The sequence below is a fragment of the Bufo bufo genome, chromosome 2 (genome assembly GCF_905171765.1).
Source record: "Bufo bufo chromosome 2, aBufBuf1.1, whole genome shotgun sequence".
In the NCBI taxonomy this organism is placed as follows: domain Eukaryota; kingdom Metazoa; phylum Chordata; class Amphibia; order Anura; family Bufonidae; genus Bufo; species Bufo bufo.
In genome coordinates, this window is record NC_053390.1 from 757,846,753 (window position 1) to 757,864,460 (window position 17,708).

Here is a 17,708-nt window from a genome sequence, read left to right on the forward strand (position 1 = left end):
AATGACATATTTGCCATGCTCCTATAAAGATGGTTAAAAGAGAGCAAAGCTATAGCTAGAAATGAATGGAAAAAGTAAACAGGAGATAGGCTTTCCCTTCCTGCCAGTCTTGCAGAAATCCTACAGAAAAGACTCTCCTGCTGATCTGTTCCATTTTCAGCTGGAGATCTGCCGATCTAAGTGAGAGGTCTGGAGCAGAGAGGCTTCTGCCTCAGCCAGCTGTCCTACAGCCAGATGCTGTATAGTGAGAAGGGGGGATGACTTGGCGGAGCACCAGCTATGTACACAGATGTCTTTATAGGTTTCTCAGTTTTAATAGTAAAATTAGAAAAAAATAGGTTCAAAAAGAAAGAAGGTTATGAAGGGAGATTTTTTAAAAACATTTCTGTGTATTCTCCATGTGTAGTGTTCCTTAATCTTTAAAAGTAGGAATTTAAATGGTTATTTAGTTTGAGGGTTTTAAGGGTTAAAGCTTCATATAATAAGCTGCCCTATGGCTTTGTACATGGCTCCAAGCTGTAAAGCAGTATGTACTGTAGATAGCTGTTATATGGGCCCACACTGTAGGTCCATATTTCATATGAATAATAAAGTTAGAATACCATATTTTTGGACCATAAGACGCAGCTAGCTATAAGACACACACCAGGCTTAGAAAACAGAAAATTAGGTCACTAACTTTGGGGTCTAGCGGAAGGGGTTAATAGTTTTGGTCAGCATCCGCCAACCTTAGTGTGTCCTCTGCTAGCCATTGAAACCAACAGCAATGGCGCATGTGGTTATCTCATTAATGTACCTTTCCAAGGACATATGTTTCCTGCTTTTGCGCTGTAGTCTTCCGCCATGCTTGTTCTGCTAGATTAGTTATTTTTTAGGTATATATTTTTTTTACCCCCTATGATCATGACATTATACAAATACAAACATCTTTAAAGTATGCACATTTTACAAACACCGCTCTACAGAATGCATATTACACACACACATCCCTGCAGTACACACACACAGCGGTGCAGTATGCATACACATAAACATGTACACACAGCTCTGCTGCATACACAGCTGACTTATACAGACAGCTCTACTGCATACACAGCTGACTTATACACACAGCTCTACTGCATACACAGCTGACACACACAGCTCTGCTGCATACACAGCTGACACACACACAGCTCTACTGCATACACAGCTGACGCATACACACAGCTCTACTGCATACACAGCTGACCCATATAGCAATGCTGCACACACAACTGACAAACACAGCTTTGCTGCATACGCAGCTCACACACAACGTTAATAAAACCTCACATTTCTGCTCTTCCTGGTCTGGCTCCTCCCACTTGTGACCAAAGGCCCTGAAGCTGCAGTTGGTGGTAGCTTCCATCTCCTTATCTGCAGCTTGGAGACCTTCAGGGTGGAGAAAGCCATTAGGCTACTTTCACACTAGATCTGGCAGGCTGCTCCTCTCTGGATCCGGCATTGTTGGACACTGCCTGAATGCCCTCATTCACTGTAATGGAGACCGGCGGAGTTCCAGATGCATCTTGGCAAATAAGCTGGACTAAAACCGCTGGTGTCGGCGGGTATTCAGGCAGTGTCCAGCAACGCCGGATCCAGGGAGCTCGAGCAATCTGTTCCCTGCTGGAACAGCCTGTCGGATCTCTGAACACTAGTGTGAAGCTAGTCTTAGGCCTCCTGCACATGAACGTGTGCTGCACATGAACGTGTGCTGCCCGTTGCCGTATTGTGGACCACATTTGCGGATCCGCAATACACGGGCGCCGTTCCGTGGGCATTCCGCATCACTGATGCGGACCTATACACTTTAATGTGTCCGAAGATGCGGAACGTAAGCACGGAACGGAACCCTATGAAAGCACTACGGAGTTCTTTCTCCCCTACTTTCGTTCCGCAAAAAGATAGAACATGCGGCTGTCCCACAGTCGGTGTTCGTGCATTCGTGTGCAGGAGCCCTTAGGCTGAGTTCACATCACCATTTATTTTTCTGTTCTTCTGATCCATCAGAAGAACAGAAAAATAAAGAAAAAAAAACAGATCCTGAGCATCCATTATGCACGTTTGACATCCATTTGAGCCATTTCTGACAGTGATCTGTTATTTTAGATGTAAAAAAAAAAAGCCCTGCATGCATGCAGGATTTTTTCCCGTCTAAAAAAAATGGATGCCAAATGTGTATAACTGATGCTCTGGCTCTGCTTATTCTTTATTTTTCTGTTCTTCTAATGGATCAGAAGAACGGAAAATAATAGCGATGTGAACTCAGCCTTAGGCCTCATGCACACGACTGTTGTGTGTTTTGCAGTCCACAAACCACGGATGGTGTGCGTTCCGCAATTTGCTGAACAGCACGGACAGCCATTAATATACTGCTTCGTCTTGTCTGCAAAACGCGGACAAGAATAGGACAGGTTATATTTTTTTTGCGGACCACGGAACGGAGCAACGGATGCGGACAGCACACGAAGTGCTGTCCGCATCTTTTATGGCCTCATTGAAGTGAATAGGTCCGCATCCAAGCCGCCAAAACTGTGCCTCGGAAGCGGACCAAAACAACGGCTGTGTGCATGAGGCCTTAGCTGGACGATCATTCAGCCTCCTCTCTTGCCTGCACTGATAACACAGATCGGTGTCAGGCAGGGGGAGAGAAGTATGCAGAGGCCGGTGCTTTCATTGAACCAACAAAGCGCTTTATGAGAGCTCTGCCAGATCATTAAAGAGTCACTCTACTTTCACACAATTTAATTTAACCCTTTCGCTACCAACGCCGTACATCTATGGCGCTGGAGCGATGTGCGAACACGGCGCCCGCTCCCACGTGCAGTGGGCATCATGGCAAGCAAGTCTCTGCTGTTTCAAATAGCAGAGACCTGTGGCTAATTACTGTGACCGGCAATAATGTCGATCACAGTAATTAAAGGCTTTAGATGCCTTGATCAAGTGAGATCATGGCTTTTAAATGCGCAAAAACCCTGTGGCCAATGGGGGCATTGGTAGCTGCACTGAACACTATCAGCCTTGCTGGCGAGGCTTATAGCGTTCATGCTGCAATTCTTATTTTGGCCACCAGTTGGCAGGCCAGGATCAGAAGTGAGCAATTTTCTGTCCAAAACCCATTTTAAAAATCACTGTTGTATATACAGTTATATACAGTTAAAAATTGCAGGTCATTTGAATCTGTAGCAATCTGTAACAATTTATAACCTGTGTATATGTTAAAAATGACATAGGAAAGTTTGTAATAACAAAATGTTTAAATGTTTTGGTAGGTTAACCATACTCTACCCTCTTATAAAAAATATATATATGTATATCGACAAGACATGATATAAAAAGCACCGTAATGTGGGAACACTACTGTTATGCAAATAATAACATGTAATGAATAATCCACATGTAATGTATATCATTTATGTTGGAATCTATGTCTACTTATGATATTTCAATAAAAATACACTGTGATGAAAAGTTCAAGCTTAAAAAAAAAAAAAAAAAAAAAAAATCCCTGATAGTACAAAATTAAAAACCATAGTTTATAGGCTCATATGAACTTCAAAAGCAAAATGAAAAGTCAGTCCTGTGTCCCAACACCGACAAATTACTTGCGCTGCTGCTGGTCCCGGAGTAGTGTGGTAGGTCCCCTGAGGAAGCGAGACAGCGAAACCCGGGTCGGGCAGGAACCTGACGTTCTGATATCTTGTATTATATGCTTTTTGTCTACCAACTCTTGTGAGTATAATAAAACCTTTTAAGAAAAAATTGCAAAGGGTGCTTCACTATTCTGCCTATCCCATTTAAACCCTTAGAGGAGGAGATCTTTTGAAGATTGGATCCTTTGGGTGTTGGGAGAAAGGGGCTCATCCTCTGCCATCCACGTTTATCGGGAGACTTGGTCCAGAGCAGCGCGGTTCCAAAACCCTTCATATGAACTTCAAAATCATCATAATTTATTTTTAAAAAGTTAAAAAAATATATATATATAAAAATAAAATATAAAAGTTTAAATCACCCCCCCTTTCTGTATAATATAAATAAATACCTAAATAACAATAAATATAAACATCATGGGTATCACTGCAACTGAAAGCGCCTATACTATTAATATATTTTAAAAAAATCTAACACGGTGAATGGCTTAACGGAAAAAAAAGTTTTTTCCTTGCTTTATTTTTACACAATTTAGACATAAAAAACCTATACACATTGGGGTATCGTAATCGTACTTACCCAGAGAATGAAGGGCATGAGTCAGTTCTGCCGCAAATGAAACGCCGTGGGAACAAAACCCTTAAATCAGTGGAGGAATTGCGTTAGTTTTTTCTAATTACACCCCATTTGGAATTTTTATTACTGCTTCCCACTACATTTTATACTATAATTTATGGTAGTATTAAAAAGTACAACTTATCCTGCAAAAAATAAGACCTCATACAGCTATGTGAATGGAAATATAAAAAAGTTATGGCACAAGGAAGATAGGGAAGAAAAATGTAAACTCAAAAACAAAAAACCTCTGGTATCCTAAGGGTTAATAGAAAATGGTGTAATTAGCTGTAAAGTCATGACTACCAGGGGTCTCACTTCAACCCAAGTTGCAGTCCACTGCCTGTTGTCAGACAAGATCTGACCCTGGTAACCGAGGCACAGCAGATTGCCTGATGAAACTGCTTCTCAACAGCTTTTGAAGGTTATAGGAGCCTCCTGTGTGTCTGTGTTATTTCCCCCTCTTGATCTGTTCTGTGAGCTCCAGAGCTGAAAACAAACATGGTGGGAAGTAAGGGAAAGGATGTCACAGTAGTACAGTGCTAGCAAATTAGACAGAAGGCAGATGCCCCACTTCTGAGTGATATGCATCTAGCTGTGCAGCTGAAACAGGAATAATATGGCTGGAAAATACTGTGTATGGCGCCTTAGATTTAGCATGAGTTCTGCATCTGACAACCTTAAAGAGGGTGTCCAGCTTTTAGATATTATTGACGTATCCTCTGGCACCTCCACCTATCATCTGTTTTCACTTGAGTGGGAGTGGAGGTGCAGTACATGGTGCACAGTGCCTACTGCCAGCTCTGTCTATGTTTCCAGTGCTGGCGGCTGCCTAAAGTAACTGATCGATGCAGGTGCCGGGTGTTGCGTCGTGCCAGGGGTAGGCAACCTCCGGCACTCCAGCTGTTGTGAAACTACAACTCCCAGCATGCCTACTTGCTCTTTTCTTCTTAGAACTCCCATATAAATGAATGGAGCATGCTGGGAATTGTAGTTTCACAACAGCTGGGGTGCCGAAGGTTGCTGATCCCTGACCTATACTAAAAGCTAGAATACTCCTTTAACAAAGTCATGCACCTGTGAAATTGGACATGATCGCGAAAGTTTTTTTATATGACTACTGAGGAAAACAAGAAACCTTTTATTCACTGACAGCAAGCAAGGAGCTTGAAAATGGTGACTAGTTGAAATACAGAGTATATTAGAAGACTGAGTAACTTTTCTATACAGTAAAGATGAAACCAGAACAAAACCTTTGAAATTATCTAGCTAAAAAGCAAATTCGATGAGATGGGACCTCACAATGAGGAACTGAAAGCCCCACTAGCTGTCCTTTCCAATAATTCCGAGAGCTCTGTGAGGGGAGTTCATGTGCAGAGAGCGTTCTAAAATGTGGTTTAATAATGATGATGTCCTGTGGAGAAGGCCATATCGAACCCAGTGGAATGTAATTGGGTAGACCTGATAAATAGGCAATCTGCCACCGAAACAGTTAACCTTCCACCTCATGCAAAAGACAGAGGTCGGAGAAGGATCCTGCGTGAAATTACTTCAGGGGTTAGAGCCCAAGGTACATTTCCCATTATGGAAGTAAGTTAGTACATTAAATGAAGGTATGGCGTTCCGGAGGCCAGGCAGACCTACCTGCAGTCATTTTATACAGAGCCTCCTGCATGACTAAAGGTGACCGTTCCAATTAGGCGAATGTCACTCCTAGGTCACTGAACAAATTGAATGATATGTCAGCTGCCTCCACACAATCCTGGGATGCAGATGATAACTACAGCTATGTGTAATGACTGCACAAGTCAGGCTGAAATGGAAAGTTAGACTGTATCCCGCACCGTCTAGTGGCTCCTTACATCATGACGTGGAAAGACTGACTTAGAAGTAGCTCAATCCTTGTTAAAGATCATCTGTCAGCAGATTTGCACCTATGACACTGGCTGACCTGTTACATGTGCACTTGGCAGCTGAAGGCATCTGTTTATGTGCCCGCATTGCTGAGAAAAATGTTTTAATTAGAGATGAGCGAATTTCTCAAAAATTCGATTTGGCCAGTTCGCCAAATTTTTCAAAAAAAATTGTTTCGATCTGAATTTATTCGCAGCGAATTGCGTTAAAAAACAGCTATTTCCTGGCTGCAGAGAGCCTTTACAGTGGTGTAAAACACTGCACCTTGCAGTAACACGCATAGGGAGTCTGCTGTGGTAGTGAAACAATACTGTGAGTCCGTATGACATGCAGATCACACGCTTCGCTCTTAGAATCACTGCACACTTCACTTATTTGGGCAGTCACTGGGCCAAAACTGACCAAATAACTCAAGTGTGAACTCAGCCTTACAGGTCAATGTTAGCATCAAGAAGAAGTGCACTCTTTTTACACCGTCGTCAGCTGATTCCACATAGATGTCTACAGAACCTGTTCTATTAAACGCTTATACAAGTAGAGCCCACCCAACAGAGTGGAGAGGGTGTCAGAAGTAAGTTTGTGTTGATGTCACAGATTATTTTGCCCTTCCTCTCATCTGTCAGAACAATAACCCCCAAAAAACTGATCCTGTCTGTGGAGCATCTGCCTTCACTCGGTCAGCATTTGGTCAGTAATCCATCAGTATTGCTAAAGCCAAAAAAACGAGTGGATCCAAAACAGAGATGACACGTGAATGGAATATTTGCATGTCTTCTGTGTTTTGTACCACTCCTGCGTTTGGCTACCAAATCATAAGCCAATTCTGATGCAAAATAGGGACCATGTCATGCAGGCCTTACAGCTATTACATAGACAGGATCCGTTGTGCGTCTCATTTTTCCTTCCTTCTGACAGATCAGAAGAAGGGTCAAATAAATGATGGTCAGCCAGGCAGAAAGGCAAAATAGTTTGCCCAGTCATGAAGTGTGGAGGGTGGAAACAGCATGAGAAGTCCACAGAGAGGCCCTTTGACATAGTGTTGAGGTTAAAGCAGCATGAGGAGACCACAGAGTGGCCCAATGACAGTGTGGAGGCGGCAGCATCAGGAGGCCACCGAGTGGCACAATGACAGAGTGTGGAGGTGGCAGCAGTATGAGGAGACTACAGAGTGACACAATGACAGAGTGTGGAGGTGGCGGCAGCAGCAGCATCAGGAGGAGGCCACAGGGTGGCACAATGACAGTGTGGAGGTGGTAGCAGCATGAGGAGACCACAGAGTGGCACAATGACAGAGTGTGGAGGTGGCATCAGCAGCAGCATCAGGAGAAGGCCATAGGGTGACACAATGATAGAGTTTGGAGGTGGCAGCAGAATCATCAGGAAGCCACAGAGTGGCACAATGACAGAGTGTGGAGGTGGCAGAAGCAGAATCAGGGGGAGGCCACAGGATGGCTAAATGACAATGTGGAGATGGCAGCAGCAGCATCAGGAGGCCACAAAGTGGCACAATGATAGAGTGTGGAGGTGGCAGCAGTAACAGCATCAGGAGGAGGCCACAGGGTGGCACAATGACAGTTTAGAGGTGGTATCAGCAGCATTAGGAGGAGACCGCAGGGTGACACAATAACAGTGTGTAGGTGGCGCAACCAGCAGCATCAAGAGGAGGCCACAGGGTGGCAAAATGACAGTTTGGAGGTGGCATCAGCAGCATCATGAGGAGGCTGCAGGGTGGCACAATAACAGTGTGGAGGTGGCGGCAGCAGCAGCAGCATCAGGAGGCCACAGAGTGGCAAAGTGACATAGTGTGAGGGTGGCAGCAGCATCAGGAGACCACAGAGTGGCAAGGTGACATAGTGTGGAGGTGGCAGCAGCATCAGGAGACCACACAGTGTCAAGGTGACATAGTGTGGAGGTGACAGCAGCATCAGGAGGCCATAGAGTGGCAAGGTGACATAGTGTTGAGGTGGCAGCAGCATCAGGAGACCACAGAGTGACCCGGTGACAGAGTGGGGAGGTGGGTGGCAATTCCAGTACCAGCTGAAGATGGTTGGTGAAAGAAGGAGCACTTGGCATCAGATGTGTGACATCAGCGGGTGGCAGCATCAGAATAGTAGCTGAGGCAGGCAGCCAGAAGAAACCAATCTCTTTTGTCAAAGTGTTGGTGTGGCGCCATGGATGATCTAGTCTGATGCATCAGGCATTGGTGGGTGGAAATCCTGGCTGATCCATGCCTGATTCATATTGACAAAGGTCAGTCTCTCCACATTTTGGGTGGACAGGCAAATTCTTCTTGGGGTAACTATGGCCCCCGACCCACTAAACACCCACTTAGATGCCACACTACTGGCCGGGCAGGACAGCTTTTCCAGGGCAAACGCTGCCAGTTGCGGCCACAAATCCAGTTTGGCTGCCCAGTAGTCCAGCGGATCTTCAATGTGGGGTGGTAGGGTGCTGTCCAAGTATGCCACCACCTGCTGGTTCAGGTCCTGCTCCAGGTCTACCTGCTGCTGCTGGTGAGTAGTTTCTTCACTATGTGGGTGAAGAAAGCTGCTCATCAGCGACTCTAGACTCAAGTTGTTGCTGAAGGAGCTGGAACTACTTCTACCCTCCCACCATGCCACAGCAGCCATGGCAGAGGAACGTGAGCGCAGAGGTCCCCCCCGGTCAAACCTGCGAGAGGATGGACAATGGCGTAGATGGGCAGCGGCCAACTGACTACATAGGATGTCTCTATAGTAGTTCAGTTTGTCCTCCCTCCAATGTCAACCTCCACCTCCAGTTCAGCCTCCACAGGGCTCATGTGGCCGTGAGATCTAGGCACCACGTCTCCAGTCCCCTGACCAGCCAGATTTACCAGCATCTGTTCCAGGACATGAAGCAGTGGAATGATGTTGTTCATCTCATAGTCCTGGCGACTGACAAATAACATGGCCTCCTCAAAGGGCCTGAGCAAACGGTTACACAGGGGAGTACTCCTGTCCGCTTAGATCATTAATAAATCATTTGTGGCCTTTCTCTGTTTGTATAGTCGATCCAACATATGGAGGTTGGAATTCCAACGGGTTGAAACGTCGCATATCAGCCTATGTTGGGGGATGCCGTTCTGTTGCTGCAGCTCAAGGAGGGTGTGCTTTGCGTTGTACGAGTGGCTGAAGTGCATGCAAAGTTTCCTGGCCATTTTTAATATGTTTTGCAGATAGGTGGAAGACCTCAGGAACCGATTGACAACCAGATTGAACACGTGTGCCATGCAGGGCGCGTGGCTCAGCCCTCCTTGACGCAGTGCCGACACCATGTTCTTCCCGTTGTCGGTCACTACGGTTCCGATTTTGAGTTGTCGCAGAGAAAGCCAGGATTCGATTTCTTGATGAAGGACATGGTGCAGCTTCTCACCTGTGTGACTACATGGAACCGAACCGGGAAATGTTTTTTTACAGTACAAATTAATTTAGCAATAACTTCAGCTCATCAGAGCCAATACATTCTAATACTGTACGGAGCTCCTGCTCTGTACAGTATTAGAACAAAGTTTTATGCGAATCGACTTTGGATGTTTCATCCGAAGTCGATTCGCTTATCCCTAGTGCCAACATTGGCATGCTGGCCACGCTTCACTTTCTGCCCACAAATTCTATAAATGGCCATGTTCACCTCTGGCGGCTTAACAAAAAACTGCCACACTGCCAAGTAGGTGATTTTACCCCCAACACTACGCACTGACTGACTGCTACCGCCTCTGCTTCCGTGAGCAGGTAGGCTCCTGTGAAGCGGGTGGTCTATCCCGGGCACGTCTCCTTTCATCCCACTGCTGCCACCCTGCTGACTCCTGGCCACACTAGCGACTGGCTGGCTCCACCGCTGCCTCACGGACAAGCTGCCACCCTCTTCTCCTGATGATGATGAAGCCCCTAATTCACCCGGCTCCCAAGTGCGATCATCATCATCGAGTGCTGTCTGCACGTCACTGATGTCCTCCTCAACGGTCTCTGGGTCAGGAGCCTGACCACTCGCAACACCAGCTCCCACGCCACTCTTCTTATCACTACTTGCCCGCGTTCCGGAGGAAGCGGCAGATGTCTTCTCCACATCTTGGCTGGCCAGTAGCTGCTGACTGTCCTCTAGTAGCTCGTCCTCGCTGTATAGTGGAGCTGAGCCACACAGGATAAAATACTTCTCTGGCTGAGGGAACAGAAAAGGACAGAGGCAGGTTGAGGACAGGTGAGGGCACAGGGCTGACGAACCCACCGACTCTTGGCTGGGGGTGTCTGATGTCACTAGGGACGAAGTGGATGACCGAGTCAACCATTCAAGAACCGCTGGGATGCTGGTTAAGATACGACCGCTAGATGACACCGGGAGCTCAGGCCTCTTGCTGCGACTCCTGCTGCCACGCCGCCTAACATTTAGGCCTCTGCCACTCCCCTGTGCACAGCCTGGCACTTCTCTGTCTGACATACTGTTAGATAAAATAAATAAATAAAAAGGAAATTAAAACACCCCAAAAAAGTGTGTAATTTTCTCACTTCACCACACAACGGCTAATAAGCCCTATTTTATCCCCCCATTAATAGACACAAAAAAGGGCTTTAGAACATATAACAGCAAATACTTTTTTTTGTGCCACTAATATATGCCAAAATGGGCTTTGGAACATATAACTGCACCACTGAACGGCAAATAGGCCCTTATTTTTTTCCACTTATACACGCCACAAGAGGCTTTAGAACATATAACCGCACCGCTGAACGGCAAATAATATATATTTATTTGCCACTAATACATACCAAAAAGGGCTGTAATTTTCTCACTTCACCACACAACGGCAAATACTTTTTTTTTCTTGTGCCACTAATACACGTCAAAAAGGGCTTTAGAATATATAACTGCACCGCTGAACGGCAAATATATATATATTTTTTTGCCACTAATACATGCCAAAAAGGGCTATCATTTTTTCACTTCACCACACAACAGCTAAGAGGCCCCTTTTTCCCACTAATACAAGCCAAAAAATCCTTTAGAACATATAACTGCACCGCACAAGGGCAAATAAGATGTAGAAATATTTCCTTGTAATAAATTCTGTAAATGCCTGTATCAAACAGCACTTGCACCCCAGTAACAAAAATGGTTTGCTGGAATTACAGAGCTGTATAATGACAATTTGGATCCGCAGTCAGTGCAGCAAGGTGTAATAGGATTGTTCCTATTACCCAGGCTGTAAACTCCCCTACTGAACCCTGTTCTGCTTCAATACTGTAGAATGATTCCTCCCTATCCTTTCCCTGAACTTCTATACAGCAAAATAAAAGTTTTAAAGTCTTTTCTACCACTTTCCCTAGTGCCTGCTGACGTCTCTCCCTGCACTAAGTACACTGGAAAATGGCAGAATCCAAGATGGCTGAGGCTATTTATAGGGCTGTGACATCACAGGGCTGGCTGGATGCTGATTGGCTGCATGCATGGCATCCTGGGTGATCCTTTTTTCCCAGAGTTCCTTGCTCCATGTCCTAACACGTGCAGCAGCCATTTTAGGAAAAAATGCGATTCGTTACAACGAATGCTAATGCATTATCCCCTGAAGACGCTGGTTATCCAGCGAAACATGTCGGGATGCAGTGTGCATGAGTGTTAGCTTTTAGACAGTGGTAGTGAGGGTGCGCTATAATAGTAGTGCATGCATAGAGATACAGGTGGCAATGAAGTATAGCCATCATTAACAAAAAGGTAGAAATAACAGCGGCAATAAAAGTAGCAGCTGATCTATAGCAATGTCAGTAATGAACTAAGTGATCACACAGCTATGCAAGGGAAAATAGGTTTATTGTGACAAGTAAACATAGGCCACGAATAACTGTGGCAACTAAACAGTAGTAGGGCACTATAAGTGACATATAAAAATAACAAGATAGAGCAGCCCTCACCACTGATAGTTTTAAATGTCTATGTATACATTGTGGTAGGGGAAAAACACATTTTTAAAAAAAGTTAATGAATAAAAGTAAAGTTTTAGATAATAAAAACAGTACATGATCCAAAGACGTATTTAGGTCCTGGTGGATCATCAATTAGCTCGCTAAATTAGTAAACGTTGACATGTACTGTGTGGTCAGTTGATATTTAGGGTCAGGTGTGATCACGTTTTCACATCCTGGCCCTGTCAATCAAATTGGAGAGGGAGCAGCAATTGCAGAGAGAGCAGAGTCGCTAGGTGCAACAGCAACACCCCCGTTGCTCCTAGAGGCTCATTTGCATATAGTATAACATCATGTTTCTCAGCAATACGGGCACATATGAACATGGGACCAACACAGATGTCTTCAGCTGCCAAGCGCACATGTAACAGGTCAGCCAGTGTCATTGGTACAAATCTGCTGACAGATGCCCTTTAATTTCTTTAAAAGCCAACATATGGCTTCTCAATAATTGTCACTATACCCATGGTCTCCAATTGTTTCAAATGTACAGCTCCCAAAGTGCATTTAAAAGGGTTGTCCATTCTCATACATCGAAACTCCAATTAAAAAAAATCACCAACTTGTTATTTTCCTCTTTAAAACGTGCTTGTTAGCGATGATTCGCACACACACGGCCTTTAACGAGCCAAAATCTCGCTTTTATATATATTCAAATGGATTAATTGTGGTTTTCAACACATCTGTTCAAATTCCCATGGTTAGATGGTTATTTCCACAATTTTCCATAGTAGGACACTCCACTTGGTGACCAGGATATGTACACAACACATGGCCACATGGCGGTGCACATATATACAGGCAACGTGGCGCATGGAACCACGGTTTTAGTGGTCAAGTGCTTTCCATGTATCCTGCTGACCTGCCCTATTGTGGATATAACCATCTAATCTTGGGAATTTGAATAGATGTGTTGAAAACCTCAATTGCTCCATTTGAATATATATAAGCGAGATATTGGCTTGTAAAGGCTGTGTGTGGACGCAAACGAGTATGCTTTAATGAAGAAATAACACATTTGGGATTTTTATTGGAGTTCTGCTGACTTGGACTTTTCAATTTTCTAAATTGTTACATGTGGAAGGAAGTCTGTCCAAGCTAAACATGGACAGTGGGATGTGGCGGCACTACTGCCCATCTTAGACGTCCAACAGTTGCCTCTCCCACCTAGGGGATCCATGCTTATGTTGAGAGGGAAAATTCGATTAGCCGTGAAACCGAATTTCCCTGTGCTTCTTGGTAGTGAATCAATTTTCCCTGAAATGGCTGTAAAAAATTTAAAAAATCATACTTACCTCATCCATTTGATCGCGAAGAGCGGGCCGCGGCCATCTTGATTGAAGATCCCGTGTGCAGTGACATATGAAGTCACCATGTCAGCTGATGTAATGACATCATCACAGGCCGCGCGGGATCTTCAATCAAGATGACTGCGGCTGGGTATTCGCGATCAAACGGATGAGGTAAGTATGATTTTCTATTTTTACAGTTTTATTGCTTTCAGCGATGGATGCGGCATCTGAGGGGTACAATGACGGGGGAAGGGGGGTGTAGGGGGCGCGGTGCAATGGCTTGTGATGAAGTAATTAGTCACAAAGCAAAATATTTTTGTAAAATTTCACGAAGCACCCGAATCGAATTTTCCAATACTTTGCTCAGTTTACCCTTTGGAAGGGCGCATTCACACACAATTTGCGGAATGAAACTGGAATAAAAACATGCTCTATAGGACATGCTCTATATTTTTTGCGAGGCCGTGGAACAGACATACAAATGTGAACAGAACAGTACACGGTGTGCTGTCTACATCTTTTGCAGGCCCCTTGAAATTAATGGTTCTGCAACTGTTCCGGAATGGATGCAGACCCATTTATGCGGTCGTGTGAATGAGCCTGAATGCTATTTTTGCCCTGCAGGAGCACCTAGAGGGTAAATGTATATTCCAGTGACACATCTTTCCATAGTGATTGCACTTGATTGAGAAGCTGGAGCCACGATAATCGGCTGATGGTAGGGCCCACTTCTTTTTAAAAATGACTTGTCTTGCAAGAACTGTCTGAATTCCTATGTGTGGTCTGGACCTCCACCATGGTCCTCCAGACAGTTTATTATAAGAGAATAATGCACTATTTACTTGTACACGCCATTGAATCATAATATCAGACCTTCAGTTCTCATGATTCATTCCTATTTCAGATGGATTATTAATCTTTAGTGAATAATATAGGCAATAAAAAAAAAAAATAACTCCATGCCGACGTCAAGATCATCGCGGAGGTCCTCCAGGACAATGTACAGAGATGAAAATGCCAAGCGGTAACATGGAAATACTATTAAAATGCTGTCAACTACATACATCCGATTCTGTAATACATTTTGTAGACATTCATTATTCTGTTTTTAATTTAAACCTCATTATGGAAGCGAGGAAAATGGGTCTTGAGGGGCCCTTCAAAGTATAGTTATGTAGATAATATATGAGAAGTGTTTTATTTTTTCATGCTCAGTGGTGATATCCACCGAACAGGATCATCAAGCATTGCCAGTTCATTAAAAGCGTTTCTTGATCTTAAATATATATCTACAGGATATCAGCATAAATGTCTGACAGGTGGGATCCCAGGGAGAACATCTAGGTAGAGAATGAATGGAGGTCTCAGAGGCAGATGTGCCATAAATGTCTACCATGTGAAAATCCACCCGTTAGCTGCCCTTGGGATAGCAGTTCTGGAGCATCCTTTCTTAGATCTCTTCATTGTGATATTACTATGTTATTCCTCCTGGGACTGTATGAATAAATTGACAGCTGGGTATTAGAATTTCTCGTATCAATGGGCCGTGTCCGTAAATCGTGTGACGCTGTCCAATCAGTGCAGACAAAGTCAGACAGTGTATGGGGCACACCCCATTGGTAACAGTAATGTATAATGGTAGTGATCAGTTGTCAAATTATTCACACAATTCTAGTAGGAATAATAGTGTAATATAGGTCTTGTGCACAAAAGCCACACTTTATTAAATTTTTTTTACCTTGAAGTGGTTTTCCAGATTTTATATATTTGTTCGGTGGGGGTCCAGCTCCGGGCATCCAAGCCAATCAGCTCTTTGAAGAGGCCATGGCGCTCGGATGAGTGATGCAGCCTCTTTTTAGGTCAGTGATGTCATGTTCATTGGTCACATGGCCTAGTTGTAACTCGGTCCCATTCAAATGAATGAGGCTGAGCTGCAACACCAAGCATAGCCACTGTACAATGTATGGCGCTGTGCTTGGTAAGCTGCGAGGAGGCTGCAATGCTCACTGGAGCGCCAGGGGCGTAGCTATAGGGGGTGCAACCGGGCCCAAGAGCTTGAGGGGGCCCAAAGACCCTCATAAGAAGACACTGGTATTATAGAAAGTGCATGCTGGGAGGGCTCTTTTATAGATTTTGCACTGGGGCCCATAATCTTCAAGTTACACCTCTGGCTGGACGGAAAGGGTTAGGTCAAGAATTTGTCATGGGGGAGGTGGGGGGGGGGCAGTTTCAATTTTTACCTCAGACTGAAGGAGAGCTATGTGCTCTGAGGGAAGGGGGGATCCAAGCTAAAATCTTGCACCAGGGCCCACAAGCCTTTAGCGTAGGCCCCTGGCCGGGGTCCTTTCATTCAGATGATTGGTGACGTTGACGAGTGTCAGATCCCACCAATTAGATATTGATGACCTACCCTGAGGAGAGGTCATCAATATAGGGTTCCCCGGAACCCATTTAAGAAATTCATCTTGAAAATGTCAGAGGTAATATATACTGTTTATGTGAAAATGCACTCTCTGCACTTCCTCAGGCTGGACCTGCTTAGCAGCTACTCGTTTAAAAGGTTTATCCTTTTAAACAAGGCTTATCCGTAGGATAGGCCAACCAAATCAGATTGGTGAGGGACTTCTTCTGGGCACCTCTACTAATCTACAGTGCCCAGGCAAGCGATATGGTCCGGTTTTTGGTTTGTAGTAGAGGGTGGGGCAGCTTTGGTCCATTCACTTGAATAAGATAAAAAGCAATACCCTGGACCCCAAGGGGTGCAACAGCTCTAGTGCAAAAATTACTGCTTTAACAAGTGAAAAAGTGAGCAGACTAATAAAACAGCAATGTTAATAATTACAGATGAATTTTATTACTTGGGTATATGCTCCAGAAAAAATATGCTGCCAAATTTATATGTATGTATGAAAGATAAAAGAATCTGATAGTTTGCTTCTGTTATTCCATAAATGATACAAATGGAAGATCCATTTCCTATAAATGATACAAAGTGCTCCTTCATATGGTATCACTCTGTACAATCTCTCTTGGCTGATCATCAGTCATTATTCTTGGTGATATTAATTGTTAACTATGCCTTTGATTTACTTCTATTACTGGCTGTTGAACATTTCATATTCATAAAACTTTAAAGTTAAAATCTTCAATAGAGTTTGGAATCTCCTGCTCATGTAATATGTACAGTGCTGCCCATAATTATTCATACCCCTGGCAAATTTTGACTTAAAGTTACTTTTATTCAACCAGCAAGTAATTTTTTTTGACGGCAAATGACATAGGTGTCTCCCAAAAGATAGTAAGACGATGTACAAGAGGCATTATTGTGGAGAAAAAAACATTTCTCAGCTTTTATTTACATTTGCTCGCTTGGCCTTTGCAAAAGCTCATCTGGACAAAGAAGAAGACTTCTGGTCTTCTGTGTTATGGTCAGATGAAACAAAAATTGAATTGTTTAGTCACAATGATGTTTCCTTCATTTGGCGTAAAAAAGGAGAAGCCTTCAACCCAAAGAACACCATCCCCACTGTCAAACGTGGTGGTGTGAACCTAATGCTTTGGGGGTGTTTTTCAGCCAATGGACCAGCGAACCTAATCACAGTAAACGGCACCATGAAAAAAGAGCAATACATGAGGATTCTCAACGACAACATCAGGCAGTCTGCAGAGAAACTTGGCCTTGGGCACCACCGGACATTTCAGCATGACAATGACCCAAAACACACAGCAAAAGTGGTAAAGAAATGGTTAGCAGACAACGACATTAAAGGGGTTGGCCACCATAAGTATAAAAAACAATAAAGTGCCCCAGACAATAACTAAAGCCAAGAGGAATTTGTATCATGACAGATATACTGTATATATATCATTTTTCTACTGCATTCGGCATAGCATGCTCCCATTAATGAGAGGCTGTGGGGGTGGAGCAGCTGCAAAGTGAAAGTAAAAATCCCAGCATGCATCACAGCAAGCGTCTCCAGGGGAGCAGTCACATGACATCTCTGCCGACTTGTGATGCCATAGTGACAACAGCACCTCAGGTGTCATCTCATCAGTGCTCTAGCATACCTCCCAACTTTAGAATAGAAGGAAGAGGGACACTACGTGCCCAAGGCTACTTTCACACTTGTGTTTTTTGCAGATCCGTCATGGATCTGCAAAAACGGTTTCGTTACCATAATATAACCGCATGCATCCGTCATAAACGGATCCATTTGTATTAGGTCTTCTATAACCATAA